Source organism: Cornus florida, unplaced genomic scaffold, assembly GCF_030987335.1.
Source record: "Cornus florida cultivar Cherokee Brave unplaced genomic scaffold, ASM3098733v1 CherokeeBrave_3.0.0_Hap2_Chr06, whole genome shotgun sequence".
Taxonomy (NCBI): domain Eukaryota; kingdom Viridiplantae; phylum Streptophyta; class Magnoliopsida; order Cornales; family Cornaceae; genus Cornus; species Cornus florida.
The window spans coordinates 85589026-85603383 of record NW_026775576.1 but is presented as its reverse complement, the minus strand read 5'-3'; positions in this window follow the sequence as shown (position 1 = coordinate 85603383).

Below are 14358 nucleotides of genomic sequence, written 5' to 3'. Positions count from 1 at the left end.
CCACCACTTAAAAAGATGGATGTCATATCTGGTGGTATCTACCAAAATATTTTAGTTCATTAGTTATGACATTTAAAAATTGTATCTAGAAACTAAAAAATATATATATATAATTTGATCGTTGTGAACAAATCCAAAATTTCAATCATGGCGGCAAACAAATATATTCTGATACATAACTTAGTTAATAAAAAAATAATAATAATCTTTATAAACAAATCCAAAATTTCAATCATAGCGGCAAATGGAATCGGATACATAACTTGGTTAATAAAAAATTAGAAATAGCTTTTATTATGTCCCTTGAGTTATAACCATCTCTGATGCATAAAGTTATTTCTGCATGTCAAATCTATATTTTGAGAAGTGTTACAGTGTCAAAATGATATATTTTAGCAATTCTACTCCAATGATGCGTTGCTATTTTTTGACACAACTACTATTTTTTTTTTTCAACAACCATTCCCGACTTCCATTTTCAACCACCATTCTTTTTCCATTGCAAATATAGATAGAGATAGACAGAGGAAACAAACTCCATTCTCCAAGAAATAAACAGATTGACGAGAGAGAGATGAAAAAGAAAGAAAGAAGAGTAACAAACAAAGGCATCGATTTTTGATCATTATCGCCGCCGCCCTCTTCAATGGAGCCCATGCCACGACCCAGAACCATGGCGACGCCGGAGGGAGCCACGATCGGACCACCTAGAACCAAGGCATAAGGAGCCACGATCAGACCACGTGCGAAAGTAGTCGTGGGGCCGATTCGCCGCCTAGATCAAAGACCCCTGGAAGAAGACCCGAGTCTGGCTCGGCACCTTCAACTCTGTCGACGCCGCCACACGCACCTACGATGTCGCCGCTAGGTCTCTCCGCGACCCCAAGGCCAAGACCAATTTTCCATTATTACCCTTTTCAATCCCTAATACACCTAACCCAAACCTTAATAATGGTAATCATTTTTAGGATGATGATGATTTCAACAATTTCATTCGAGACCCACCACGAGCAGCCTGAGCAGCACCTTAGAGTCCTCTAGTGGGCCCAGATCATCGAATCCACCGTTGAAGTTCAGAATTCGGCAACGGCAGAAGCTTGCAGATGAGAGGGAGAGAGAGACAACAGAGATAACAATATTGAGGGACAGAGAAAGCAATGAAGGGGAATGAGGGAGATAGGAAGAAACGGCGTCGTAGGGCAATTAAAGAGACTTACCAAAAAAAATTGGCAGCTTCTACATTTGAAAGCAAATTTGAGATTTTCAGATTTTGAGAGGCCAAATGAAAGACCATTGGAGAGCCCCTTTTTACTCATCTCTCAAATTATGAGTTTGAGAGCCCAAAATGAAAGAGCATTGGAGTTGCTCTAAGAAATTTTGAGTTTAGAAGTTAAAGAATTTAAGAATAACAAGTTCTTCATTACCTATAATAATAGAGTTACCGAATGAAAGTGTAACGACCCAAATCCACTGGGTCTGGATCATTAAACGGATCTTTATCCGACCCAAAATCATCTAAGGGTAATTTAGTCATTTCACGTTAAATTTGCGAATTCAAGTCCAAAAGGGGGCAAGATGGTATTTTGTCTCAATTCAAATGGTCTGAAACTCAAAGAGACACAGTAGTCATTTACTTGGGTCTTATAAAAATAATAAATAATAATAATAATAATAATAATAATAAAGTCCAGGGCAATATACCCTTTTCTAGGGTTAAAATTTAATTATGCATTATACTGAGTCATATAACGTGTAACAAGTACACTTAAGTGACTGGGCGAGGGCAAAATGGAAAATAAGCCACAAATGTTTACTACACAGAAACCGGTTAATGTATACACATCACACGTCAGTTGGTTTGGGTCACGTACATTGATGTTGCCGACTGTCGAGATACCGGTCGACGTGTGGGAAGCTACACATCGACTGGTTCAGGTCATGTACAGTGAAATAGCTACTACCAAGATACCGGTCCACGTGTAGGAGGCTACACGTCGATTGGTTTAGGTTATCCGGTCGACGTGTGGGAATTTTACGTCGACCGGTTCTGGGTTATCCAAACTCGAAATTTCTAACTGTCCGACATACACCAACATTGATAACCAATCACCCACGCCACTACGTTCACGTACACATCTAAATACATTTTAACATCTAAACAATAACAACAATATTCACATAATTTACAACACGTTACATGAAATACACTAAATGATTTAGTGTAAATAAGCATAATTACATTTCTCCAAAGGCCATATACAAAACGTATCTAAAAAATTTACATGCTGCAAAATGGTACATTTGGGTCAACTTTTTACAAAATAAGGCCTAATACAAAAAGTAGCAAAAGATACATTCTTCTAACCTAAACTAAGATTTTGGTGGATTGTCGCCCGCCACTTCCTTTCCCGAACCTAAAAATATTAAAATAATGTGGTGAGCTAAACGCTCAGTAGGAAGTGTCTAAGACACACTTCTTATGACCCCGTGAATCCACGTAAGGAATAGGTAGAAAAAAACGGGATCATATCATAGGAGTACATCGCAATAACTACAACAACCAGTATATAACAATAGTCATCCAAACACATACACACCATATATTCTAATGAAGTGCGATGTCATGCAATGTCACTCCCCATATCCGAAACATTTCCGTTTCAACTTTCAAACCGTTAGTGTAATCCATACCAAGGCACCTCCAAGGCGTCACGAAAGAAGGATTGGCTAACCAACCACGACCACAAGGCACCTTCAAGGCGTCGCATCCGGCCTGGTTAGCTCAACCATACTCTCCTCTAGACTACACTAACACCACGGACCACTAGGCGCCTCCTAGGCGTCCGAGTTTTCGCAAACACTTTTCAAAACATTTTCCCAAAATCATCTCATTTACTTTCAAAACATTTTTCCCTTTTTCCTTTCCTAATGATAATGTATGAATTATGCAAATTCTTTAATGTGATGACGATATAGAAATTCCATACAATTCAACCTCACAATATAGCATACTTAACAAGGAATTTCTAATAGAATTAAAAACATACTTACTAACACTCAACTTTAGCAACTAGACAAATGAAATTGAAAACACAACCATTTAAACATGATTTTCAATTAAATCCAACAATCACAACTCATGAATCACTTTTGTATGAATACACACATGGATACACAAGGTTTAAATTTAACACTATAGCAATTAACTCAAGGAATTACTCAATTTAGCAAGTTATACATCAAATATAAGAAGATAGGTCACAAAAATCAAAGATTGAGTGGATTAGAACACCCATACCTCATTGAAGCTAGCCAAACAAGCCCTGAGGCCTCCCAAATTAGAAATTCTTCCAAACCCTAGCAACCATGGTCTCAAAATGTGACCCTTGACATGCTCTTCATCTTTCCCCTTTTGCCTTTCTTACAATCTTTCCCCAAACCTTTCAAAATTGGACTCCAAGCATGGGAGACATTTATACACATAGATATAGAAAGAGAAAATAAAAATCCAGAGGGGGAGGGATGTTCAGCCAAGAATGAGGAAGAAGAGGTGATGGCTTGGCTTTGATTTTTCCTTTGTGGTCCAAGTGATGCCATGTGTCAAGCCTAAGATGGTTACTAAATTTTGGGTAAGTTACCCCATGTCCTTTATCTTCTAATATAATTCCATTAAAGTCCCCAAAATATCATCCTCTAATATATAGATACACACATATATATATGCTAGTGAAAAGTCCATAATGACCCCAAGGCAAAACGGCGTAACCGGGAGGGTTTTCCGAATCTGGAAGTCGTCCTGATTTCCAGAAAATTTTAAAATTGACACTGTCGACTTTAATTGACTTAAATAATTAAAATTACATTTCTAAAATTCTCAACACAAGAAAATAACTAAAACGGCCCTCGGAACCCGCGTGGCACGTAAAACGAGAAAAGACAAAATTACCCCCGAAAAATTGAAAAATTCCAGTAGTAGAAAAATGGTGAAAAACAGAAATATTACAGAAAGTTGAAACAATTAATTATCGAAGTGTAAAATCGTATGTATACAATCCTCATTATGTAGTTTAATTAATTGAATCGTATATAAAAAAAATGTGCCAAAAACCAACAGGCCTGTGGCCTAACGGTACATGGCTCTTATTTCCCAAAGGGAGGCCGAGGGTTCGAACCTCAGTGAAGACAGTATGTGTGAGTCCCAACTAGGAAATATATATATGTGTGTGTGTGTGCGCGCGCGCGCCAAAACAAAAATAATAATAAACTTTCTTCTACATATAGTTAACTTTTTATTTTATTGTTTAAATAAAATTGTATTTATAAACACAAAATGAATGTATTAGTATATAGATAGGAAAATGATTCTTACATCGATTTGTTGCAGTGAATTGTCGGATCTATTTATTTTAATTAGTCCATTTATGTAACAAATATGAGAACGACCCCGTCCACTTACTTGTATTGTGTATAAATGTAATACCCCTAATTTTAAAAGGATAGTCTTGATATTTATTTATTTGTTTTAATTGTATTGTTACTTATTTAATTGATTATTTGACTAATTGCTTATGTGTTTAATTGAATTAGGTATTATTTGATTATTTGATTATGTGTCTATGTATTATTTGTATTTGTCTATGTGTTAATTGTTTAATTAGATTATGTGCTTAAATGGTGTTTTGATTAATTGTAAATTAAATGTTTTCTTTTCTTTTATTATTTTATTTTATTTTTCTTTTATGGTTATGGTTAGTAGTAATAGGCCAACCAATTGAGTCCCATGGATTACTTGGATAGGAGGTTAGATGTGTATGGATTATTACCCATGGATAGTTGTGTATGTATATATATAGATATATATTATATACATATATAAAAAAGGAAAGTAATTTATTAATTACTTTTATGGTAACTTGGGTAGTAATATTTGATCTAATGTATATGTTTTATATTTAAATAATAAAAATATACATAGATTTGATACGTGTTATATTTTAAGTTACCTTATAATATTATGGTAACTTAAGTATTATTGAATAATCCACTAATAAATAATCGAATGTGTATAATTTATTTATTTAATCAACATATACATAAATTATATACGTAACATATTTTACTCATCTTTTTAATATATATAAAAGAAAAAATAATTTATTAATTACTTTTATAGTAACTTGGGTAATAATATTTAATCTGATGTATAAGTTTTATATTTAAATAATAAAAATATACATAGATTTGATACGTGTTATGTTTTAAGTTACTTTATAATATTGTGGTAACTTAAGTATTATTGGATAATTCATTAATAAATAATGGGATGTGTATAATTTATTTATTTAATAAATATATACATAAATTATATACGTAACATATTTTACTTACCTTTTTAATATTTTAATATATATATATTTTTTTAAGTTGACTTGGATTGGGAAAAGGGTTAGGGTTATTTTATTTAACCTATAAATATATAACTATAGGTTGTAAAAAGGGGTTAGAAATATTCATGTGATATATTTTAGAGAGAGAGAGTTAGAGAGGTAAGGAAGAAAATGAAGGAAGGAGGAAAAAAATCCTGTAGAGAGAAGATTAAGAAAGAAGAAGTTTAACTTTCGATCCGAAAGTTTAAGGCAAGTTCTTCTTCTATCTCTTTCCCTTTGATTCGTGTTTCTGTACATGCCTGGGAAATTCCAGGATTTATTAAACACATAAAATTAAATAATTATGCATGTTTAATTGGATTAGAACATAGGTTTTATGAATTTGTTTCATATCTGTTCTTGTGTTATGAATTGATAAATGCATGATTTTGATTTGATTTTCGGTGTGAATTTTTACATGTTTAAATTATGTATTTTTCATATCTGTGGAATGACGGAACATAGAAACATGCCTAAGATTCCTGAAATTTAAATAGGAACTAGGTTTTGGTTTAAATAAATTTAAATATACTCAATCATAATGATGTTTGCTATTTAAATGTTTTAAACAAACGAATGGATTTAATCTTTAAATATGTTTTACCAATTGAGATTAAATGTGTATGATGAATTGGATATGGAGAATACTTATTTGACGATATAATAAAATATCATCATATGTATAAGATTCAGTTTATGTAGGATATATGTTATAGAAAGCTTAAATAAATAATAAGTCATTCATATTTTGTGATAACTTGATATCATATTATCATAGTTATTTCTGGATTATTTGATGTATTTCCTTAATCATTACATTAATTGTTAGATTATGTGATTTAATGCACCGGTATGGGACGGTGGCATTTTAGGGACGGATTAACTTATCAGTTAAGTCCTACCTATTTTATATAAGGGAATGGATTAACTAAAATGTTAAGTCCTACTTATATTCAAGTCAGGTCAGCTGAACAAGTTGAGTGACTTATGAAGGATTAATTTATTATATAAGGGAATGGATTAACTAAAATGTTAAGTCCTACTTATATTCAAGTCAGGTCAGCTGAACAAGTTGAATGACTTATGGAGGATTAATTTATACTGAATAGGATGGTTACTAGATTATATATATATAAGTATGGTGCCATGATATGAGCTTGAGTCTTAGGATCAGTTGTTAGGGTGCGTATATCGCCAGGGATGTGTAGCTAGATATAGTGTAGTTGTGTACCCTGGTAGGTCTAGGTACTTATGCCTACTATATGTGCGTTTTGCATGTTGCCTACTATTCAGGTTGAGACAACCCTATAGTCTAGTGAGGTTCCTTTAGTATGTATATATATATATACGGACTACTAGTTACTGTTGGATTGACTAGGATGTATACGTGTATCAGATTTCTGCTTGGACTGTAGTAGAGTATAACTTGTTTATGGACCTGACCCACTATTATTTTTCAGGTGTTCGTCAGGAGTAGAGGTTGTACGTGCTGAGCGAGGATCAGTCTACTTCATTCTTCCGATGCTACATAGGAGTTCCTTTATGATTCAGTTTCCTGATTTAGACAGTTATTGCTGTCATTTGTTTAGTTTGGATTTTCTAGGAGTCCACACAATATGGATTCCCGAGTTGTATTTTGGAGGATCGATTGTATCAGAAGAGTTTATTAATTGATGGAAATATATTCTGAGATTTATTATTTGATTATCATTTTAGTTTCTTGTCAGCATTTTATTTATTCTTCTTTATTTTTTTATACTCTGTATTCGTTTTTATCAATTTGTTTTGATATCCTCGAGTATTCGGGCGTGGGCCTGGCCAACTCGCATTCGAAAATCTCGGGGTATCACAATAAATAACCAATCAGAAACTTTCTATTAGGTAATTCACTGTAACAAATCGGTACAAGTATCACTACTCGATAGATAATTAGATATGTAGTGAATCATCAGTCGTCGTACGAGTGTAGGCATACCACTTTTTTTTTCCCGGTAAATTAGGCATGCCACTTGTTCTCATATTTATCAGTCATACGGTCATACCACTTACTTTTCAGTCCAACTCCATAAGATTAAATAACTAGTTAGTAGAACAAACAAATTTACCTCACAAGACCTCGCGTCTAAAGTATCAACTTTAAGACAGTGTTGAACACGTCTCTCAACATTAAAGGCCAGGGATCTTACTTTTATCAAGTATACATTTTAGGATAAATTATACGAATTTCCCTTATAAATTAAAACTAACCTACACGGACCTCCCTAATGTTAGAGTCAACATCAGTCAATGACGAATTGTGCTAATATCATGTACTAAATTAGGTAAAATATTCATAATACCTTTATCCATACCATTTGTTGGTTCTAATAGTTTTCATGGTCGGGTCTTTGAGGAATCAATTGCATATGTATATATTTTATACACATATAATTCCTTCCGTTCTTCCTTCATTTGGATGTGGTTGATTTAAAGAATGGTATACAAGAAACTCTAGTGTATGGTATATGTGTGTAAGAGAAAAACTTAATAATAAATGATTTTGGATTCTGTCTGTGTGTGTGTGGGGGGGGGGGGGGGGGGGGGGGGGCGCTTCTAAAATTTCTCCATTAATATATATATATATATATAAAAGGGGGGGCTTCTCCATGAATATATATATATAATAATGGAGAAATTTTAGCAGTAAATACCCCCTATATATATATATTCATGGAGAAGCCCCCCCTCTTATATATATATATATATATATATATATATATATATATATATATATTAATGGAGAAATTTTAGAAGCGCCCCCCCCTATGGAGAAATTTTAGCAGTAAATACCCCATATATATATATATTAATGGAGAAGGGCCCCCCCCCCCCCCTATATATATTAAAGTCAGTAATTTGAGAGTATTTTAATAATTTAGATAGGTTTGTTAGACTATTTGACGGTCCGTCACTAAAAAAGATGGTCTATGTAAGTTTGTTTCATTTTTAGGGGAGGTTTGAGTAATTTTTCAAACCATAAGGGAGGTCCCTATAGTTATGACAAATCATAGGGGAGGTCGGTGTAATTTACCCTACATTTTATTTATGTGTTAATCATTTTACTTATTGAAATTATGTTATAAATGTTTTCATTGTTGCATAAAATGTGAAACTTGTTATTTGTATTTTAATGTTCATGTTAATGTTGTATCTCTAAATGTCATTTTATGAATTGTTAAGTATTTGTGTATTGTGTGACAAATATTGAATAAAAGATAAAAATTCCCCACCAGCACTAAAAAATAAAAATAAAAATAAAAAACTATTGAAAGTACTTCCTTAAATTTTGGCGACCTTTTTCTTCATTTCTTTTTGGCTACCTTGTTAATTTTTTTTATGTTTTATTTATTTTTTCAGCAGAATACTTCGTTCTGCTGAAAACATTATTTTGATGTTTAAGTCCATGAAGTCTAGTAGCTTATAGAATACATGCACATCAATCTGAGCTTTGAGAACGGAAACCAATAAAGACATGCAGTAGTAACTAATGTGACGAAGGGTAGGCAAAGAGCAAAAGGAGCAACCCAATGAATCTTCCCTGTAACACTAATCCTCTACAAGATTTCTTCTACAGACTATGGCTTCCACTTGGTTCCACTTCAATAAAAAAATAATAAAATTTGATAGGCTTTTTTAGAACTTCCTTGAAAGAAATCTTGAAAAAATATCTCAAAAGATATGTAATAATATAGGGTAAAGTGCATTAAACCCCCTTGAATTATTGGTTATTTGCAATAAACCCCCCTTAACTACAAAAAAACCCCCCTGAACTATGATTTTGTTACAATTTACCTCCTTGAACTTTTGGTCATTTGTAAGAAACCCTCTTGAATTACAAAAAACCCCCTTGAACTATGATTTTGTTGCAATTTACCCCCCTGAACTATGATTTTGTTGCAATTTACCCCCATGACATCAGCTTTTGGCACCGAAAATTTTGAAAGACCAGTTTACCCTTATAACACACTATGTCATTTTAACTTATACACTTCTTACATTTTTTTTTTTTTTTCTGCCAAAAGATGTTTTTCACCCAACATAACCCAAAACAGAGAGCTAGAGGAAAAGAGAGAAAAGAGACCAAAGAAATCCGAGGTCAGCGGGATGGCTCGGTCTCGGATGATGGCGGCTTATTCGCGGAGGACTCGGCTATGATGAAAGCTCGGTTGACTCGGCCGTGAACTGTGGAAGCGACAGCGAGCTCAAGGGGGCTCGACGGTGAATTGTGGACGGCTGTGTGCTCAGCTATGGAGATGGCGGAATGGGCCGGGCGAGCTTGGAATGGACGGTGGAATAGACCGGCGAGCAAGGTGAGCTGAACGGCGGGCAAGGTGGTGACGGCGATGGGCTGACGCAACGATGCAGAGAAGTGCGATATATATGGACGACAGATCTGGCGGGTGGTGCAACGACTATGATGGAGCTATGACAGGAGACCCAACGATCCCAATAACAAATTCCTCGACTTCATCGTCCCTTTCGGTCAATCAATTCGCACGAATGGGGTAAATTGCAAAAAAAAATATAGTTCAAGGGGGTTTCTTGCACATACCCCAATAGTTTAGGGGGGGTTTTTTTTGCAATTTTTATAGTTTAGGGGGGTTTCTTGCATATACCCCAATAGTTAAGGGGGTTTTTTTGAAACTTTTATAATTCAGGGGGGTTTCTTGCATATACCCCAATAGTTCAGGGGGGTTTAATGCACTTTATCCAATAATATATTTCTAGATTTTATTGAAGATAAGCTATAAATAGCCAACATTCCACCATACATAATGAACAAATTTGGTAAAACAAGGATTAGTTGACGTTGTTTCCAATAATAGAAAAATGTATTTAAAAAGCTGAGTAGCGCCTTCCCTAAAATTATTTGTTTCCAAAAATTTTTAAAACTTTTTTTTTTTCTTCTACTCCTAATTTGTTTCCTTCAAAATTCATTTTTAATGCCATAATATATAATAATAATAATTTTCATATATTAATTATAAGCCATATATATAAGATAACATCTTCAAAAAAAAATTCGATACAAAATCTCCAACTTATACATAGGCTTATAGCTCTTAAATTCATGCATGCATATCTATACACCCTATAAAAGTGTAATCAATTTATAATATTTATATACATTTTTAAAACACTTAATTTAATTAACAAAAATATTATTACATGACTTGTGACGTTTCAGCATATGTTTTTATATTCCTAAACGTTACGCAGTTTATATATTTTAAGTTGCTTTCATTCATGAAGAGTTTCTTCCTTGTAGGATTTTAAAGCTTTTAATTATTTAAAATTTTATTATTTTAAAAAATAACTTTTCATGTTTTATTAAAACATGTGTCTTCATTAATTCACGAAACTTTTCGTTATATTATCAAAGAGTTGCATCACTCCAAAACAACCTTAAAAGAGTTTCAAATCTAAAAAGAGTCTCTTAATTTTCACAATCCCTCCAGCGTGAACCCATAAGAAACAAATGTTAGAAGTTTTCTTTTTCCACAGACAACTTCAAACCATTTTAGAGGGAACACATCTTTGGTTTGTGTGCATCAAATCAAATCTCAAAATCTTAACTTTTTGGAAATGTATGTTTCAGTTGTTGTGAATGTAGTGCCACTTTTATATTATTATTATTATTATTACGCTATAAAAAGTGTATTCAATTTATAATATTTATATACATTTTAAAACACTTAATTTAATTAACAAAAATATTATTACATGATTTGTGACATTTCAGTTTATGTTTTTATATTCCTAAACATCACACCTTTTAAGATACTTACAGACTCCCAGTCTAAAATAAATACGTAATTTATATATTTTAAGTTGTTTTCATTCATGAAGAGTTTCTTCCTTCTAGGATTTTAACGCTTTTAATTATTTTAAAAAATGACTTTTCATGTTTTATTAAAACATGTGTCTTAATTAATTCATGTAGCTTTTCGTTACTTATCCGTTATATTATCAAAGAGTTGTATCACTCTAAAACAACCTTAAAAGAGTTTCAAATCTAAAAGAGTCTCTTGATTTCCACAATCCTTCCAGCGTGAACCTATAAGAAAAAAATGTTAGAGGTTTAAGACAACTTCGAACCATTTTAGAGGGAACACATCTTTGGTTTGTGTGCATCAAATCAAATCTCAAAATCTGACTTTTTGGAAAGGTGTGTTTAAGTTGTTGTGAATGCAGTGCCACACTTTGGGAAAGATTTTTGAATTAATTAAAAAAAATTATATATGTTCTTCTTCAAGGCTATTTTTAAGATACTTAGGGTCCGTTTGGATGGCGACAATGTTATATGTTATGGTTTGGTATGATATGAAAACAACCGTTTTGGTATTGGTATGTTTTTAGTAGAAATCGGATCCATGTTTGATAACGATTGTTTTGTTTTTGATAATTGTATATCAGAAACATGATAACGCGTTTGGTATTGTCATGCATTTTAAGGAATCTGAAAATAAAACACGTTTGGGAAGTTAGTTTTGTTATCAAAAATTCTGAATCAATAACAGAATACCTGTTTGGTAAAGACTGTTTTGTTTTTGTTTTGAAAAATTATATATATGAAAACAATTGTAAGTTTATATGTAAATGGTCCATTTTTCTTTATGATTTGAGATAATTTGTTAAAATTTTAAAAAATAAATAAATAAAAATATTCTGCATTAGAGTTGGGAAAAAAAATTATGAATAAATTTACATGTATAGTGGCAACCAAACTACAAATCTTAAACTTTGTAATAATGAATAAATCTGCATAAACATGATTAATGACAACCAAATTACAAATCTAACTTTGTAATAATCTTTCAATGAGAGCAGATCTTTGCACTCCATTTATCTTTTTCTTTTGGCTTGCATTCCATTTAACTTTGTTTTGTTTCATATATATATATATATATATATATATATATATATTATAAATTCATGATGAATGTGAGAGAGAGAGAGAGATCCTTGTAGTTGAAACTAACAATAAACAAAGCCAAAATGTTGATTTTCTTGAATTGGTCAGAGTTGAGATTTGGTGGACATTGAAGCTTGTGAATAGTTTTACTTCACTTAGATTAGTTTAAAATTTTGTAGTGGAGGTTCTTTAAATTGGTAATATTTTTTTTGTTTAGTCATGAGACCATTTCCCCTTTTCTTGGGTATTTATTTTGATAACCGACTTGTGAATATTTCATACAATATCCAACCATAAGCAGAATTGATAAATATGAATAAAGATTAAAAGCAAGCAATTGAGGAAGATCCATCTCTTACAAGACTGAACAACATTCACATATATACTTCCACGTATAGTTTTGCTTTGTACATCACAATCTTAAGAACTTGAGTATTGCACCATTCACATATATACTTCCACATATAAGGAGCTAGACATTCCTTAAAAATAGTATGTGTGTACACACACACTTCATTACACTTACATAAAATGTACACACAACTGGAGATCACTAATATTCATTCCATAAAATGTACACCTACTTCTTTATACTTGCATAGGCCTCCATTTGATTAACTTAGAGATCACGAGCTTCCTGGAGTTGCAACAACTGGAGAATGCTTCCAATCAATCCCACTGGTGCCACTGCCTACAACTTAATGCCATGTCCTTCAATGTAGTAGCAAAAAATGAATTTGAAAATAAAACAAGACATTACCTATAGTAGCAAAATATAAAGCAGAGTTAAATTCAATTTTTTTATTTTATTTTTAAAAATTCCGGCATGATTTCCCCTTAAAAATGGACATTTTCAAAATTTCAAAACACAAGGGACACCGCCCACAAAATTAATTCAACAAGGAACACCGCCCACAAAATTCATTTAATAAGGGATACCGCCCACAAAATTATTTCAACAAGGGACACCGCCCACAAAATTCAATTAACAAGGGACACCGCCCACAAAATTTAATTAACAAGGGACACCGTCCACAAATTTCCTTTTCCAGCAAGATATATCTAACCTTCTTTCAGGCTAAACTGAAAATTTGGAGTGTAAATGACCTCATGCAAAACAAAACACATAAACAACATTAAAGAAAAACAAAAAAAACATACGGTAGGAATTATTGTTCATCAAACCCTAATTACTAAATCACTAATTATTAACTATATGTATGGTAAATAGACACGTATTGAAATACTAACCTTGCACAATCGAACCCATCTTTCAGCTTCCAACTCAATCATCCCAGTTTCACTGTTGTACCCTCCACCAGTCTCAGATAATATTTGTTTGCAATCTTTGTACAGTGCTCTTATATTATTGAATTTTTGTCTACATTGGTCCTTCGTGTACTTCTTTCCAGTTTCCAATAACATTGCGTCCACAATAGGTGTCCACCCATTTGGATTAAAAGTCGTGCCTGTACGATTTCCTTTTCCAACCTCTTCCTCCATCAAGAGCATGAATTTCTCTTGATGGGCATCACACCAAATAGCGGTATTGGCCTGTTCAATAACTACAACATCCTCACCATTCTCACCATCAAGAGAATGAATGTCTCTTGATAAGTATTGCTCAACAGTGTCATTGTTCATGTCCATCTGATTATTATTAAGTAATTAAACAGTTTAGTACATTAAATTGTGTTTTGACTCATAATTCAACACGTCAATGATATGTAAAGAAGGTATTGTCTATAAAACACTTCAATAAAGGGCAAAAAAGAAGAAAAAATGAAGTAAAAATGTGATAAAAATCAGTCTCCTTCCATTTTCTTTAGTTCAAATTCTCACAATTTTCTTCATTTTCTTCAGTTCAAATTCTATTTGTCAAAATCAATTAAATCAACCACATGATTTTCTTAAAAATTAGTCTCATTCCTCAATTTCAAAGTCATTTTCTATATAAGCTAGGTGATTCAAATTGGA